Source organism: Echinops telfairi, unplaced genomic scaffold (genome assembly GCF_000313985.2).
Source record: "Echinops telfairi isolate 266 unplaced genomic scaffold, ASM31398v2 ScPeMD7_8;HRSCAF=38, whole genome shotgun sequence".
Taxonomy (NCBI): domain Eukaryota; kingdom Metazoa; phylum Chordata; class Mammalia; order Afrosoricida; family Tenrecidae; genus Echinops; species Echinops telfairi.
Window position 1 is genome coordinate 10475065 of NW_022103905.1, and position 6436 is coordinate 10481500.

The window sequence follows — 6436 nt, forward strand, 5'->3', positions numbered from 1 at the left end:
AGTGACTGACTGTATACAAAAATAAACAAAATATTTCTGGTTTCTGTGCATGCCTGGGAATTCTAGACAATGGGAGTCCAGCCTTTTGCTTTCCATCTAGGGGGCTGGTCCCAGGCCTGGGGACAACAAAGAGAGGTGGGGAGGGGAGGTGGTGGAGGAGACCCAGGGGCCCAGATCTGAGGCTTCTATACCCAGGTGCAATGATATTGGACCTGTCATTTCCGGAGGAAGGGAGCCCTGGTGGTGTAGTGGTTACATGGTGGCCTGCTAACTGCAAGGTCGGCAGTTCAAAACCATCAGACAGCTCCGGTGAAGCAAGACGGGACTTTCTACTTCTGCGGGCAGTTCCACGCTGCCCTATGAGATTGCCATGGGCCAGAGTGGACTTCATGGCAGAGGGCTTGGTGTGGATTGGCTGCCTCTAGTTCCCTCCAGGGAGCAAATGCGGTGATGGTGTAGTCCACTCAAGCTTCCCGCCTCCTCCTTTCCCACTGGCCAGGTACTGTTAGTAGTACTTTACACCAGTAACAATTACTCTGAAGGGGCACTGCCATCACCCCCAGTTTACAGATGAAGAAACGGAGCTTAAGTCAGGTGCCCAGGCACACACTACTACCAAGAGGTAAGGCCTCATGACACAACCCCAACCACCCAGCTCTCGGGCACTTGCATAGCTCCTTACCCAAGGCTGCTATCTAAATATTTGGAAACCTCAAAATGTGTCTGAGAAGCCTTGGTGGCACATAGTGGGTTATAGGTTGGGCAGCTAACTGCAAGGCTAGCCGTTCAAAACCACCACCTGCTCTGTGGGAGAAAAATGAGGCTTTCTGCTCCTACAAAGAGTTAGTCTCAGAAACCCAAACGGACAGTTCTACTCAGTCCCATTGGGCATTATGAGCCTCGATGGGGGTGAGTGAGACGTGCTTCTGAGAGGGCAGAGTCTTGAAAAGACCTCAGAGGAGTTCTACTCTGCAAATGAGGAGCTGTCAGACGTTGGAATAGATTCTATGGCAATTAACAACAACCACAAATTCTTATGCGGAAGCCACTCTGGACAGTCCCCTTGAGCAGTGTCTTTAGACAGCACCTGAAAGCTAGTGGGGCAGGGTACCCATATGGCTGCAGAGAATCCCATGGCCGGGGTCCTGGGCCCCTGTCCTCTGAGCACAGATAGACACTTAAAAGCAGAATAGCTAGATGGGAAGATAACACTGCCGACGCAGGGGAGGGCCACCGGAAAGCAGGTTTGGCTTAACAATGGAATGTCCTTGGTGTTTTAACTTGCAGAACCAATTTTGGAGCAAATCATGCTACCGGTAGCTGCTTACAATGCTAACCCTGAAGTGACATCATTCCTCATTCACTTGGGTCAAGTAGAAAAACTATTTTTGCTCTCTTTAACCAGTTTTTAAAACTGTGTTTATTGGGCTTTGGGTGGGGGTGTCCCTGCAGGTTTCTGAGACTGTAACTATTTATGGGAGTAGAAAGCCTCATCTTTCATCCATGGAGTGACCGGCGGTTTCAAACTACTGAGCTTGCGGTTAGTAGTCCAATGGCGTACTCCACTATGCTACCAGGGCTCCGTGAGGTAGGATTAATTCCTCAGGCTTCTGCGATGCTGTGGGCATCTTTGCTACAAACTCTGAAACTTGTGCATAGCCTCCTCTGGTGAGCACTTAATTTTGTATAGTTGAAAAATATGAGAACTTGTGTTCAATCTTCAGTCCCTGCTGATAGCTTATGCCCAAGGAGCACTTTCCCGGGGGGCTTAATTATGCCGGGTAGGGGCCAGGGCCTTTGGAAAGGAGCTGCAAGCATGTCTCTTGACCAGAGTCCTCTTAACTGGATGGCTTACCAATCAGACTGGTAGAAGACAGAAGTTAGTTTGTTTTCTAAACACACATCTTTAGCCCTGAGAAATAATAATAACTAAAACATTCCTGGAGTATGCTGTGTTGGGTACTGTTGTCAACACTTGTTAAAAATTTCCTCTTGATTCTCACAAACCCCTCTGAGGCGATGCTATCCTCTGTCCTGCTCCAGGTTTGATGAGAGAGATGAGACCACAGCCCCGCAACGGAGCACAACGCGGATATGAAGCCAGGCGGTCCGACACCAGAGCCCCCACCCACTGAGCTGCCCTGTCTCGGGAAGCCTGGGGATGCTGGCCGAGTTTGTGTTGGGTCAGCTGGTTCTTGGCAGCTCCCTGGGCCCCAACCCCTTAGGTCAGACGTCGTTTTAAGACCGGAGAGCTCTTTGGGACACTTACTATTTCTGTACATACTGAACAGTAGCTGAGTTGTTGAGATTTCTTGAAAACGGGCCGCAGCGCTCTCTGCTTGAAACATTTGTCACAGGAGCCAAACACGTTCGCCAGAAAGGTCTGGTCACACATCTTTTACCCAAGACGGAGCTGAAAAGCCAAAAAACGTAGTGAAGTGATAACAGGAACAGCTTTGTCGAGTCTCCTCGTCTTTTATCATGAGCGTGCTCGGATGGCCACGGGCAGGGTAAAGAGGAGGCAGTTCATCTGTAACCTTTGGTTTACTTAATCAGGGAGGAAATACGCCAGACAACAATACGCTTTCCAAATTTATCACCTTTAACTGGCTGTCTGAGCGCCTCGCAGACATGGTCCCGATTGATTACGGCAGCTCTGTATCCACCCTGCGGGGCCTCACGGCGGAACACGTCATGGTAATAGAGTCTAGCATGGACAACGTGATTTACTTATGTGTTTCATCGTGTTTGACTGTGTTTTCAGTCAAGGTTTACGCGGCCGTTTAGGTTCCCATTCTACGCTTGCTACACTGATTGTTCGTCGACCATGGAAAATGGTTTAAAAATCTATTCTGCCCCAAGCAGAAGTCACCAAATGGAAGGTGGAGCCTGGTTTCAACCAATGACACACAGCACAGCCCGGGCAGGCCTGCCCCGTCTCATGGAGCCAAAGCCCAGAGTTGAGGGTGGTCGGTTCACCCGGAAGTGAACAGGCCCAGGGCACTGAGGGGAGAGGAAGGTCAAGAGCAGACCCTTGGAGATGCTGCCCTGGCATTAGGCCTGAGGGGGAGCTGAGCAGGGAGTGGGGGTGAGGGGACAGGGTGGTATGGAATCTCGGTAGAGGGAGGGGGCTGCAGCATCTGGGGGCCTTGCCAACATGGTTAGCATTCCCTGATGGTGCAAACCGTTAACGCCCTCAGCTGCTAACTGAAAGGTGGCCATTCTTCCACCCAGGAGTACCTAGGAAGAAAGGCCTGTCGGTGAACTTCTGAAAAAGTCAGCTATTAATAGCACAGCCAGTACCACTCCCCCTTGTGTGTGTTTATGAAGTGCCGGACACTGTTCTAAGCATTGCATGTTTCAGTCTCACAATGGGATGCGGAGGCCCTGAAGGCTCCAGAGGTATGATGTGGTCAGAGAGGCCCAGTAGGAAGAACCTTCTAGTCGCTAAATCTACCAGCGGATAAGGGGACAGGCTCTGGCTGATGGAGTCCTGGCCTCACTACTTAGGCGAGTTACCTAACCTCTCTGAGCCTTTGCTTCCTATCTAATGGGAGGTTTTTAAAAAAATCTCCCTTCATTGGGGAATTGGTGGGATTTACAAGTATGAAAGGATACATAAAGCACTCAGCACACAGTCAGGTGTATAGTAAGTGCTCAATGAACGCCGTGATGCCCTGGTGAGTGACTGTCACAGCGGCGGGAAGGAGGGCTGAGGAGGAGGCTGGAGATGTGGAAAGAGCAGGGAGGAAGGGACGGGGCAGTCGTTCGGGCAGACGAGACCAAGGCCTGACCTAAGTAATGCAGCGGGTGGCTTTGGGCCTCTCTCTGGAGGAAGGAGTTGGGCGTGGTGATGTGTGGGGACAAGGAGAGGGAGAGGTCCGTGAGGGCTTCCAGACTGGGGAGCCTGAGGGGGGTTGTGGTGCTATTGCAGGAGATGGAGGATAAGGAGGTTAATAGTCACCTGAGTCATGTCAACGCCCCCTGTCAACTGAGTAGGTGGGTGCTCCAGAGACTGAGTCTCCCTGAGTCAAGGCGAAGACTCCCTGATGCTAGAAGATATTTTGGAGTGCTGTCCATACATTTCAACAGCGGGGAACTTGAAAGGATTGAGTTTGGGGGGAAGGTGGCAATGGTGACACTTCCGAGGACCAATGTTGGCCCTGTAGTCACCATGGGGCTAGAGAGATGATGGGGAGCTCACGAGTTGGGCTGAACTTAGAGTTGAGAAGGCTGCATAGGAGACATCTGCCAATGCTCTCACAGAGGGCAGTGCTTGGGCAGTGGGGTTGAAGGTAACCAGCTACTGACCACCAAATGCTTGGCCATCACCTCACATAATCACCCTAAGGGGGAAGAAGGAAGACCATCTGTGGGACAGGTGAAGTGACCCAGTGTGATGGAAGTAGTTCAAGGCCAGTGGTGGAGCCGGAATAATCTTTAGTGGAACGCCACGTGGTACTGTGGGGCTAATTCATCAAACTAACCCCGAGAAGGCCTGCCTGCTATCAGGGCCAGGCTTGGGGAGGAAGCATGGACAAATTCTGGTTCTCCCTTCTCCCCACCTACCCTGCCAAGGCAGCCTGTAACCAGGTCAAGCTGAGGCCTCTTGAGTAATAGCATTAGGTCAGTGAGCCGGGGCCTTTTAAGCAAAGGGGAAACGTCATTCAAGTGGATTATTCCAGCCTTTGTACTTCCAGAAATAGGTCAGAGAGAGACTGGACAGCAGGAAAATCAACTGGGTGACGAGACCGTTATCATGTTCTGGGAAACAGGAAATGAGCTCTGCCCAGAGCAGCAGCGACAGAAATGGAAGGCAAACGGAACTCAAGGGACCAAGTGGAGCAAGACTAGAAGGATGGCAGGGGATTGTGGGAGATTTGTAAAGTAGAACAAATGGCTAATATGCCAAATGTGGATAGAGCTATGTGTTTTTTCCTACCCAGACTGAATTAAAATTTTTTTCTTTTCTTCCTGTATTAGTCTAGGTACTTTGGAGAAACAAATCCACAGCAACTCATGTATAAGAGAGAGTTTTATGTAAAGAAAATGTGCATCACAAAAACATCCCAACCCAATGCTGCCCAAGCCCACAAGTCCAACATTAACCCATTAACCCAACACCAGTCCACAAAGTCCTCCACCTCACAAAACAGAGGCAATGATGCCAACTGCAGGAGGAAAGCTGAGTCAGTAAATGAGCAAGCATCTCAGCACTAGCAGGGCTCTCCACACGGCTGCTCCAGCACCCAGGGCTGTATCGGGATAAGTCCATGTAGCTTGGAGATGTCTTGTAGGAAGTCAATCTTGCAAGCTGAAGCAGGGAACTGCTAAGGCAGCTGCACCCGGTGCAACCATCACAAAACAAGAGACCCGAGAACTAGAAAGGCGAGGCTTCACCACCCATTTATCCCTCTGCCTTTCAACCAGCCCCACATGTGATTATCGGCCAGGCTGGCACAATTAACTAACTCACTTCCCAAATTGTAAAAGCTATACATGTTCTTCTTTTAAAAATCGTTTTATTAGGGGGCTATTCATGTTCTTTAGAAGTAATTGAAGCAGAGTGGAACGAAGAAAGAAAAGTAATCAAGTGTCTACATCAAACCACGGTCAACAAGCTTCCTTTGAGGGTAGGCATGTACAATTAGAAAAATGGGGTTATGGACCATGGACAAGCTTGGACCTTCTGTATTTTGCTTTTTTACACTTAACATGGTATTGTTTGCATCTTTATTGTATGTGCTTGGAAGACACCTTTCCCAAGTACATTCTTTACCAAGAAAAACATTCTTTCGTGGAGAGGAACATTTTGGAGACCTTTAATCAGGACATAACCAGCAGAGACCTGGTCGAATAGGCATGAGTTTGAAAGGTTGCGATCTTAAGACCATAGACATCATGCAGGTCAACTGTAGGCTATTTAGCAAAATTGAAAAGGCATGTAGAGGGGAACAATCACCTGTGAACCCACGTGAGACTCCTTATCAGACCTTGGTAAGTGCAAAAGAGACTATTAACGATGCTGAGGTGAGATGACCTCTGTTTTCATATCCTGATTCTTTTAGCACCTGTATCCTACACTCAATTTACTATCTTCTCTATTGTATTGGTTGCCAGTCATCCTCTTTAGGATGAGGGTTTTTTTTTTCCCACAAGTAGAACGAATGGATTTTGACTAAAAAACGATAAAAAAAAAAATCCCCAGTTGAACATGTTTTGACATGAAGTTGGTGTGATGTAAGAGGGAGCATTCATAGAACTTCCCAACGATTCCCTTAGCGGTCCTATGCCAAAAGCAACATTTCTTTGAAGTCAGTTTCGCCTAAATATAAGGTTTAAACCTTACAAAAGACAGCGGAGTTTATTCTCTAAAAAAGACCCCAAACAAAGGCAAAAGTGACTGTCCCCAGCCTGTCACCTGCCCTCCACTCCC